The following is a 12,139-nucleotide window of genomic DNA, read 5'->3' on the forward strand; positions in this document are numbered from 1 at the left end:
CATTGCTAATGTTTTAGGTACGACGTGTAGTGTGGTGTGTCACAAAAAGTACTGTTTCACTTTTTTTTATTTGCAAGGCTTTGTGTATAATATTTAAAAATATATTGCGTTCATTCTATTTTGTAGGTCGCTTTAAAATAAAGTAGTAGACTGTCCCGTTGTATTTAACATGCATAGGTATCTATGTAATGGCTCTTTACGTCATAAATATGTGTCTATCTAAATAATAAAATTCTTGGCTAATACTTAGATTTTTTAAGAAAACTATGAACTATTGGAAAAAATGTGATATATAATAACTATAAATATAATATTTTATTAACATTTCCTCGCTCAATCTTTTGCTTTGAGACCACCTTACCCATAAACCCGCGGACTGATGACGATGCATATAAGTTTTACGGCCGCTGCCATAGCAACCGCAGTTTTTGAACAAACTTACCTTCACCGTTAGATAAACGAATATTTGCATTTATCTCGCGAAGTGATTAGTAGTAGAATGTGAGTATTTGAGATGGGCTTAATCAAAGCTTTTCTATAAGGCTTTTTTATACGTTTGATTCTCTAAAATGACTGAGCGTTTCAATACAGTCGATGCAAAAAAATTAAATAATTTGTGTAGAATTTTCTATATAGTATGTTTTCATAGATTTTAGTTGGCTTTTGTTTTTAAATAAACTTTTGGCAATAATACTATGATTATAAATGTACATTTGAAATACTAGAACAAGTTCATAAGAGGCTTCCTGAACAAATAATGAGCATAATTGTACCTTCTCAATAACTTACCAACTTCGAATTCATAAGCCTATATTTGTCAAAAATAATCAAGGCTAATCTTAATATAATACTAAACTCCGTCAATCAATCACAATTGAGTCAAAATTTTAAGTCTGGTCTAAATAATAAGCAAAATCAAGTTTCAAGTCAAATCAATCAAAGTTTTCAAACAAATTAGGTTCCAACTTAACGAGTCCACGTTCACGTCTTGGGGCGGATTAAACGACTTCTTATGATCCCGATCAATTTGAGTAAACCCCGGTTGAAGGGTCAAAATCGAAGAAATGTGGATCTCAGTAAACCTAGTTTTTAATTTTAAGTTTAGGTGGTGAAATCGGTCTTGAACTAAACTTTTTCTAATAACATCCCCGGATAATTAACTGGTTGTTTAAAATTTAACTTTCCACTTAAACTTAGTTTTGGACACCGTTATTTTTGTAATATCGAGGAGTAAATCGATGCCAATATTACAGGAACAGCTAAGAAAATACGTATTTTTTAAGGAAAGGACGTTTTTGAGTTTTTTTTTCATTCTGTAGACTTGAAACTATGTTTGTGTCTGACTCTTCTTTCTGTTTTCTGTGATTACTTCTTAAAGATCCAGATGCTCGTATTTTTGCCAAGAATACTGGTCAATAACTGAAAAGCATTTATTTATAAAACAAAATGTGAAAAATCCTTTACAACAGCAAAAAGTTAAACTGAAGTGTAATACCGAAATAACAAAAAACCGATAGTTTTCCTACGAAAAAGTTATTGAAACAAATGAAAATAATTGAATTACCTACAGCCATGTTTGCTGCAGCTCTTGAAACGGCAGATATCACGTGGTTTCCCGTCACGATTTCACAAAAGAGATTCGAAATTAAATTACGATGTATAATGGGATTCCCATTTCAGTTTACATTTATTATATTGAATTAAAAACGTTGTCAGGCATGTGTCCGATGGAAAACTTCCATTTTAATTAAATGATCGGTTACTCGGATATAACTTTGAGTATCTTTATGAAATTTACGTATTTTTACGTGACGTGGGATGTAGGTTACGTGGGTTGCTTGAATAACCACAATTTTATGTTGATAATGGTATCATAACAAATTATCATCTACCAAGCGAGTTCTTAAATATTTTGGGGCCTGCTTCTAGTTTAACCGGACGCAATTCAGCATCAGTGCTACACACGGAGCGACTATTTTAATAGACAATGACGAAAAAAGAGAACCTCAAAACAAGGATTTTTCCAAATTCGGTAGGATCCATCCCAATGTCCCCAATTCTAGAAAAGTTTCTACACAAACCATAACTATGTTAACTAAATAACAGCTGAAAATAACCTATTATATAAAACCGTAAATTTCTCAGTAAACACAGCTTAAGCATAATGCTGGCGATTTCAAAACACCCAATAAAAGCTTGGAACGTAATAAATCCAAACTTTAATAATACACCAGTAGAACTGGTAGCCATTATTCTGGGCCATTTGTTCTTCACTTCTAATTTTCTTCTTTGATTCTTTCTACTCACCCTTGACCCACCATTCGTTACAATTACTAACCTTAACAATAAAAAAACATCTACATTACATCACAATCAAATTTCGACTCTATACTCCCGAAAATAAATTCCCCTTTTCTCTGACGATGTCTTGTATATAGGATGTTTCGTTTCTTTCCGTGGTGTTTCCAACCTTATATAAATGCTAACAAAATGTTGAGTTCGCGTGTTCTTTACTACTTATGGTACTTTTACTATTTTGCATACATTACCTCGGTATGCATATTCCGTAGCTGGTGACTTCACCAATTTTATGTTTTCGCTTGTCCTACTAATGTAATCAATGTTAGACTTGATCGAACATTCTGGTTTCGATGCTAACTTATCATGTTATGTAAGAGAATGTATCACGAAACGGAATTTGTAGCGTTTTAAGAAAATTTTCTGGTAAATTTCCTTTTCAGAAGGTCTCTTAAGTCCCATTATGTTATGAAGTTTTTATAAATAAGTGTCTTTGCTCATTGGTTTCCTCGATTTTCATTGATATTGTATATCGGAGTACTTTCAGGTATCGGTATCTTGCATACGAAGAAATTAAAAATAAATGTCTTAATAGAGCAACTACTTTTCTGGATTCTAGAGAATACTTAAGAAGCCAACTATAGAAATCACTACTTAAACCTTGAATTTGAACCATCTAATGTATATGAAACAAGAATAGAAACTTGGACATTAAGGCGCTAAATTAAACCTAATTCCTTTTTAAGAAGTGTCAGGTTTACTTTTATATTTACGTTTTGTTTTGCCCATATAACCATGGATATGGTTGCAACCTCATAAAACTTTGGAAGGGGGCTTATGGCTTGACAGCCTGTCAACAACTTTTGCCGGCTGAAACAGTTTTTCAGTTTATACTTTGTAAACAGTCATTATATTGACTTTTAGTTATTTGTTGGAGCGATTTGAAAGTTTGTTTTGGTAGGCATTTGGATTTCGTCTTATTTTAATATCCACAAATTTTTCGTCTAGAAGATAGTCCTCTTCAATGTTATCTATGATTCTATACTAATATTATAAAGAGGAACGATATTTATGTATGTTTGTAATTAACAAACTCAAAAACTAATGGAAAATTAAAGATCGTAAAGAAATATCTTACAAATACGGTCTGAAATCGAGTCTAAAAAACTGATCCGATTTTACAAATCTTTTCAGGTACTTAAAGCAGTAGTACTTTATTATGACGTGCGTTTTCATAAAATAATCCTAACATAAAATACAATTCTATTCCTTCTTCACTATTAAATACTTAGCCAAGTTCTCGAGACAAAAATAACTCCCAATCTAAACCACCTAATCAAAATTAAGCGGAAAATTAATATTCGTAGTAAGTTTCACACACCAAATTCCGCACCTACACGATCGCTAACTTAATCAAGTTTACTGAAAACACTTCGAACTTAAAGTTAACTTTGAACCCTACCTGGATTTGCTCAATCCAAGATCGCGTGGAGCTTTCAAGGGTCCACATTATCATAAGTTTGATCCGCTCAAGCCGCTAATCCTTGGTTTAATCCTAGATCAAGCAAGCTTTAGCCTGAACTCGCTCACTTTGGGATGGCACGCTTGGGTCTCATTTCAATGTGATCGATGTGGGTGTAAACAAGCTACCTGCACCTAACATAAAATTTGGAATATATTTACAAGTGTATCCGAAAAACCAAGTTATAGTAGAGAGACTTACGTTTTGTTATCACGTTATTTCAACTCTGTCTATTTTCATAAAAAAAAAAACGTTTTATTTCTTCAATTTTTTATTTAAATTGGGCTTATTCGATTACGCTCCATAGTTTGATCTTTTACGTGAATTCATGGCATGTTTTATATCTCTTTTTTATATATAACTCCATGATCCGATTCCTTAGATTTTTCGTAACTATGGTAGGTCAAATATTTGTAATACATTCTGGCCGCAAAAATGCTATTCATATTTTCGTATCGTGATCGCCGAATACTAACAAAAAAATAACTTTTCCGAAGTACCCTACCGGTCAGGAAATACTTAAATTTTTCTTAAATATTCCCTCAAAAAATTTCCTCAACCCTTCCCAAGAATTTCGCACGAAAATTTTCCAAAAAATATTCCGACATTTTTCGTCGCGAATTTTTTCTTAGAATATCTTCGAATTCTTAAAGTTCGCAAATCTCGAGCGGAGTTCATGCCTCAAAATTCAGAATAAAGTCAAGAAAACTTCATTGTTCAAGCTCTAGTATCCGAATCTACTTACGGGGCCCGACTCGAAGGCATCCAATGCAATCACTCCGGACCTCCCCGGACCTCCCCGGATCTCCCCGCTCCTCCCTTATCCCCCTCAAGGGATGAGACATTAGCATTTTTATCGATAGAGAAAATTGTAAGACGCTATTGACGGATCATTATTGATATCGCGATTATATTTTTTCGGCAGGCAATTGTTGAGGTAGAATTCAGGTTATTGTATAAATTTTGAATGTTTGTATGTTTTAGGCAAACATAAAATTGAAAGCTTACTTTGAATATTGACAAAACGAAAAAAAAGGTGATAGAGTGCTTGTAGAAAGGAATATGCCTGTGAATTCATCCTTGATTGATTGCTAGGGTTGGCACTAAAACTATCGATGTCCAACCAGTCGGGATCTGTCTAAACGCACCCGGTGCGCGAAATTTCCATACGTACACAGAACCAAATCCAACTGAAGTTATTGGCCATCCCGTGGGACTTCAATATATTCCACTATTTTTATTTACTGAAAGGAAAAGCTTTCGCGCGTTGCCGTCTACGACTCGCGGGCTCAAAACGGCCGTGGAATACGTTATTTTTCGTCACATCTCTACACCGCGCATTCTTTTTTCGAAAATTTTAAATTTTATGAAGATTTCGTAGTTGAAAATGTTCTATTGCACTTATTTAAATTTAGAGCGTAACGGTTTTGTCTAAAGAGGAAATGCAGAAGGTTATTTTATGAAAATTGGTCATTAAACAAAATTCAACGGCCATTTTTCTGTTGGAATCCCATTGTTCAGGTGTTATTTAAAGGGCTTTTGTGACATAAATGATGTGCTTAATATTACTTATACCCGATATTAAATAGCTAAGATTTTATTGGACAAAGAACGTCATCTCGATGCTTTAAACGTTCACTATTAGAGTTCATTCAATAGTTTTACGACTTGATCATAAAATGATATAGACCACCCACGACTATCTATAATACTTTTTCATATTACACAACTTCATTTAAAGTAATGTTTAATCGAAAGTAGGAATCAAAAGATTTTTTAAAGAAGTGCCTAACAAGAATAAAAGACGAAGTCATGATAAACTTGCCAAGAAAATGTTTACAGAAATTGCAATCTCTCTATTTATAATAAGCGATTGCAATTTCTGTATCGATTAATTTGCATGTAAGATCCTTTAAATGTGTTAAAGGATATTATATTAAAATTTAGCTCATAGCGACATCAAAACTCGGTCAAGTGGGAGACTAAAATACGACACTGGGGATTCCGTATAAACAGGCCAAAGATAAACAAATTTAAAAAGAAATTATTAAAATTTATAAACTCGATTTGTGTTTATAGCTGCAAACATAGTTTGTAACATCATAAGTACAAAAATACTTTATAATATAAGATACAGTTCATGAGATACAGTCTAGTGACAGATTGACATATAGTGGAGTCTTAGGTAAGAACAGTACTCTACTAGGAAGGTACGTTTTTGCCGCTTAGGTACGGAACACTAAAAATAACGAAACGATCGTAAAATTCACTCAACAAACACCAAGACAGCTTTTAAAACAATAATTGTGGCAAAAGAAAAAAAACGCGGGAGGTTTTTAATTAATAAAATGGCGTCAGGAATTTCTGCAATTCAAACGCGACGGGCTCAGCCAATGAGCGAGTCTTTATGTACATATGCTAATGAGTGACAGCCCTACGCGAATGGAATTGTCATGTTAGGGTTGTCATTACGTTTTGTGAGGTTACAGGCATGAAACGCCAGTGTTATTTTTGCATTTGAATATTATCTAGGCAACTTTGTAATGTCATTTTTAGTCTTTTGTTTATCTGGGGAAAGAGGGAGGGAAAATGGCTAGATTTTTAATGGAATCTTATTTTCAAGGGTATCTGTCTTAATTCGGTGTATTTTGGATTTAAAATACTTTGGAAAAAGTTATCTACCAATTCTGTAATTGCATCTGTATCCATTTTTTATAATTATTATTTACATATATATTGAACATAATATTTGTATGTATACGGAATAGTTAGTGATGTGCCAAACATCTAAATCGGATTCTCAACACACTCAGCTAAACGTTAACACCCGTCAATGCCGTCAATCAACCTTTATGGACCTGTCACTCGAGATATGTTTAACGGTTTTAAAAGAGGTTTTCATAATTATCAAGTTTATTTCCCAAGTAAAGTTAAGGCAATAAAACTGTCCGCTACCGTAAGAAGCAATGCACGTAAAACTTTGCAACCTGTAACGTTTATGAAAGGTCTCAAAGAATTAATGAAATCTGCAAATTTTTAAGTTGTAGGGAAAGATATTCTACAGATAAGCGCCTTGCATTCACGCATGGTTACATTAAAATTTATTGCTTACTCAGTTATTTACATCATGGCCGGAAATAATGTCGGTTTGTTTTTGTAAAACAAACGACACGAACTCACCAGTCACTCGACCATTCATCGATATCGGGCCATAATTGACTAATCGCCTCAACTCTATGCCGCTGGTGATTACCTAAAGACTACAATTCTAAAGGAACGGAATCGCGTTTGCATTTTAAACGCCCTATTTACAACACAAAATGTTTCACGCGGAGTAACGAGTGAACTTTTATATTCGCGTAAAATTTTTTGCGAAGACGCTCAAGGGTGCTGCAAATCGTTTATGCTACCTTTTTTTTCGTCTATAAAGCAACGGTTGCTTATGGTTGAACGTGAGACGTTAACGCAGAATTTATTGCCCTACGTTGCCTCTTAAAGGTGATTTTTGCTTGAAAACTAAATCGGTTTTGTTGGTACTTACCTTTCTAATTTACACGGCGATGCGAGGCACTTTATTCCTTATTTGACTTGGGACAGTTGTGAACTGAAGTGTTAGATCGTGACATGTCGAGATTGCCTATTTCTTATAGCTAGGTACTGTTGGGATCTTACAAGACTTCAATTGCGTAAAAATAAGAACGTCAGATATTGAAGGATCGAAGGAAGTAAGTCTGTTGCTATTTCCAATATAATGGTAATAATAATGTTCTAAGTATTTTCGGATGCGGCGTCTTCTGCCGCAAGACACCAGCTAGCTTCGCGGACTTATAATAGTGTTCAAGAGTGTGCGCCTGCACTCTCTGTTCCCTTATTCGTATAGAATATATGGAACTTCACACCGACACGACCAGAGATAGATCAGGCGCAGAGCCCATATTTTATATGTCACGGAAGATATTTATTTCTAAAATACAGATAATATTCTAAAAATTGGTGCTTGCCTTAGGATCAAAACTCGAGTCTGTGGAAGCAGTACGTATTTACCGTTTCAAAGCTTCATACATACAGGTAAAATAAAGCGCAAAAGGACCCAGATCTCTTAATCGCTACAAAATCGATCCTTCAATACAAATGAAGCCGTATATGGCAAACTCGTATTCAAAAGGCAAACAACCGAATAACAACGCTGTGTAATTTACACACACCAACTAGAAAATCGTATAACGATCGTAATGAATACGGAACGTAAATTACTTAGCTGGTACAGCGCAAATTCCAACATTAGATGCAGACTTACCTGCAAATGGTTCCCAATAAATAAAACTAAACGAAATAAATTCCTTTTGCAACTGCGATGCGCATATATTACTCTGATAACGTAGATGCATTCAGTTTTCGAGGTACAGTGGAAAAGTTTGCGAGGGAATTTCAATTGTGGCTTTTAAATAAGAGTGCTAGAGGAATTTTGAAATAGTGATTTGTGAGTCTTGGTTTACAAAAGATGCGGATAAAAGGACCAGTGGAGGAAACTGTTTCGGAGTGAACTTGTGATCGGAGTAAACAAAATGAAGACGTTTAAAGGTTCTATTTTGAAGTGGCTGAAAGATAAACTAGTTGTATCTAGAGCAAACGCTTTAAAAGAACCAGTACCAAAAACAACCCTGCGTTTTCATCATGACAAAATAAAAATACTCTAAGCAAAACGCATGTGAATAAAATTCTTCTTGCTACCTTGCGCGACTATCTATTACTCAAGCCTATTTGATCTTAATAACTACACTCCTGGACTTATAACGTCAAGTTACCTGATAACCAGTCCTTCCACTTCCATTTAGACAGACTACTTGACAAATAGCAGCATGTTTTAGCTCGCAAGCTCTATGATTCATTATCGTTGTGTTTTTATCTATTCAGAACGTTTATCCTTTTTAAGACGATTATAAGTTGATCGATCTTCGTAATCGGGATTACATTATAAGAACCGGCTGTTATTATTATTTTAAGTAGAACTGTTGATTGTGGAAAAGAGATGCCGTTATCTGCTGTGTGGCGTCGTCTCGCTTCTTTAAAGACAGTCTTGTTTTGAGTGCGTTTGGCGCCAGTTTTGACCACTTGTTACTTTTACTATTATTTCTGTTCGTGTGTTAAGTTATTTTTGAAGAGCCGCGATAAAATCCGTAAAAGTAGTTTTATTTCAATATATTCTAATTTTTAAACCAACGGACATTTTTAAGACATGCTTGGGATTCGTCGTCAGATCACAATGTAGTTCAGAAAATCGTGTTATCGTAATAGGAATGCTCAAAAACTAGCATACTGTTCTCACTGCATAATAAATTCATGTGTATCTCATTAAACCATTTATATAACTGTAGTAGCGTGCTATGATTTTATTAACACTGTTGGGCAAACAGGCCGTGGGCTACAAACATTGGCTTTCTAACCAAACAAACAGCGTAATATACATACGAATGTACGGGGCGCATTCAATTTTTCTTGTTTGTCACCAAAAGCGCAAACAACCGTGTTTTTTCAATAAAAAAACACACATACCTCCAGTTTACTTGGCGTTTTCGTAGAATTGTTTGATATTCTTACCTTTGCTAAATCGTTTTTATGCTTTTCAGTATTTAATGTGCCTGGTACTAACATTCACTCGCTTAGTCCTTTGGTACGGATTCAACTGGTTTTATATCGCATGAGAATGGATTAGAACTTTCTAATGTTCGGTAAAGTACTATAAAACGTAATATACGAACGTTCGTATTCTTTTTCTCTTAAGTAAGAGGTAGTTTTTTTTCTTTCTTTAAATCTACTGATCGTGTCACGATACAGAGATTGTCATTTCGCATGGCGTCACTTCTTTGCACATTATGTGCAGAGTTGTAACCTTATTCGCTCCAACTTCTTTCTTGACTATTACCTGCTTTTTCAATTTAGTTTCCTATTACTTTGAAACTGCAAAAGCTTTAAACTTTTTTAGTACTAACTGATCGACTAAATAGATTTTTCATTGTTCCAATCTTCGCTATTGTGAGAAATAGAAGCCTAGCCTTTATGTAACTTGGCTAAGATAGTCGAAACCTCTTTATTCTAATCAGATAAGTAAATATCAGTATTGTGCACGAAACAAGTGTCCTTTGATTTATTGATAGATACTGAAATGTTACCTAAGTTTCTAAACCTTTAGGTTTCATTATTTCTTACGTGTTGAAGCCATTATTTCTTGGAAGTTATCTGAAAACGTTCCGATAGTTCGTGGATTGGAATTGATATGACTAGAAGTATATAATATAAATTTTATTAGTATCACAGGTTATGATACGCTACCCAATAGAATCTAACAGATGGATGTCACAATTCCCTGAAGTCAATTCAGGAAGAATTAGCGTGAAGTCTAAGACATATATAGCGAATGTTGGTTCAAGATGATATCGAATCAAGTTTTATGAAAAGATAGAGGGGAGATCGTTTAGAGTATTAACCTGCTTCCAAATAAACGTTTCAAACTGCTCGTGACAGAGAACTTCTAAGATTATTCAGACCTAACTCTAATATAAGACATTCCTAAAAAATATCTCTAAAAACAAGCAGAGATTTCACGAAACAATTTTCTATAAAACCAATAAGCGGAGGAAGTATTACTCGGCATTCTGTTCTACACAAAAATAATGTACCTACGTGAATGATTTCTTTTATCCTTCCAAAATAGAAGGGAATTGTTCACGAATTTGTCGTTTCGTTCAGTGAAATCCCTTTGATGACTGTATAAGCTTATTTGCTTGTAAGACTTACCGTAAAAGTTGGTCTTCGTCATGAATATTGATGGTTGATTGCAAAACTTCATGATTGACTTATAAGTTAGAATATTTGATGGTTAGACGTTTTTGATGAAAGGTTTTTAAATGAACGCTTTGCTTTAGCGTTGCAGTGGTTTTTGGTCCTTTTGGAGTGGTCTTTTCGGCTGTATGTTATCTTAATCTTGTAACAAAGTACTGATGTAGCATGATTATATTCTCTTGAAGAAGTCGTCAGGTATTAGATACCTGCGTTGCCTCGTGTTCAAAGGGCTTTATTAAAACCTCGTTCCAATGAAGCCGACGTAATACCAGACCTTCGATCCCGAGAAAATAATACCCATTTTCTATACCTTTCTACTTATTTAAATATTTCTGTCCGTAAGTTCGTACATTTTGTATATCCAATTTTTTTTTGCATACGCCTAAGTTTTTTGATGTAAGGAGATTTTTGGTTTTATATACCGAGATGTTATTACGTTTTCGAGTAGGTTTACTCGGAATATTGAGGTTTTAATCGAATAGAATTTGGGAATTGTTTCGCAATTGTCTCAGAATTGTTAAGTAAGGGATTTTGAATGTCGTTTGAAGAACTATTTTTATGTGATTAAATGCCGGACTCGTGTAACTAAATTTGGTTGAGAAAATCGTGATTTGTGAATTGTGAAATTGACAAAAATTTTAAGCTTTAAAGGTTTTAAACCAAGAGTGTTTATATATTTTGTTTAATATATATGGTCCCTTTTATCAATACCAGACTTCGGGTCAGTGACGTGTCTATAAGAATGAATGATGAACATTTTAATAGTTCTAGAAGCTATTTATTAAATCTTTATAAAATCTTGAAGTTGTTGTCTTGTCCTATGATTCATTAATAATGAACATTGATTAATGAGAGCTGACTAACTAAGACTGTTTTCTTTAAAATCTATTGGGAGAAAATATATGAGAACATTGCAAAGTATTGTTGAAAATTAAACCCTCTAGGCGAATAATAGTAATTCATTTTCTTTTATAATACGAAACATAATTGAAACATTATAAAATATTAGTCCATGAGCAAAATTAAATGAAACATCCTCTCTGAAAACTCGCAAAAACTGAGGTAAAACTCCCCATTGTCGTCCAACTAAATACGTCGATTATATTTTCACAAATCTCATTTCCGCCAACGTCCGCAAATGACCAAAAGCGGTAAGGTAAACGGTACAATTGCTGTCCGTCGGGCCCCAGGTGTTTTACCCATACCGCATTTCTCCACGTCACAATCCAGTTTTTACTATACACGTACAATCGTACATATCGTGTTTATGTTTGTCTGTATGTTCGTAAAGCATAAAGTTTTAGTGCAACTGCGGTTTAGTATGATGCAGGAATATGAATTCTAGTTTTTATCACAGCAATATGGAATTTTTCGAGGTTTATGTTTTGGCCCGAGAATGTACCTATTGCATATTTTCATTTTAGTATATTAAGAATGCTTTGTTGCATAACGTTTCTAAATGTTTTAAATTCTCTCCAG

At 34.1% G+C, this 12,139-nt stretch overlaps 1 protein-coding gene across 12 annotated transcripts in view; it reads left to right on the plus strand.

Annotated features, from left to right (window-relative positions):
• The window catches only part of LOC113498009 (latrophilin Cirl), a 292,737-nt gene that overhangs the window by 166,644 nt on the left and 113,954 nt on the right, over positions 1 to 12,139 (plus strand). The window lies entirely within an intron of this gene.

The sequence above is a fragment of the Trichoplusia ni genome, chromosome 10, assembly GCF_003590095.1.
Source record: "Trichoplusia ni isolate ovarian cell line Hi5 chromosome 10, tn1, whole genome shotgun sequence".
NCBI lineage: Eukaryota > Metazoa > Arthropoda > Insecta > Lepidoptera > Noctuidae > Trichoplusia > Trichoplusia ni.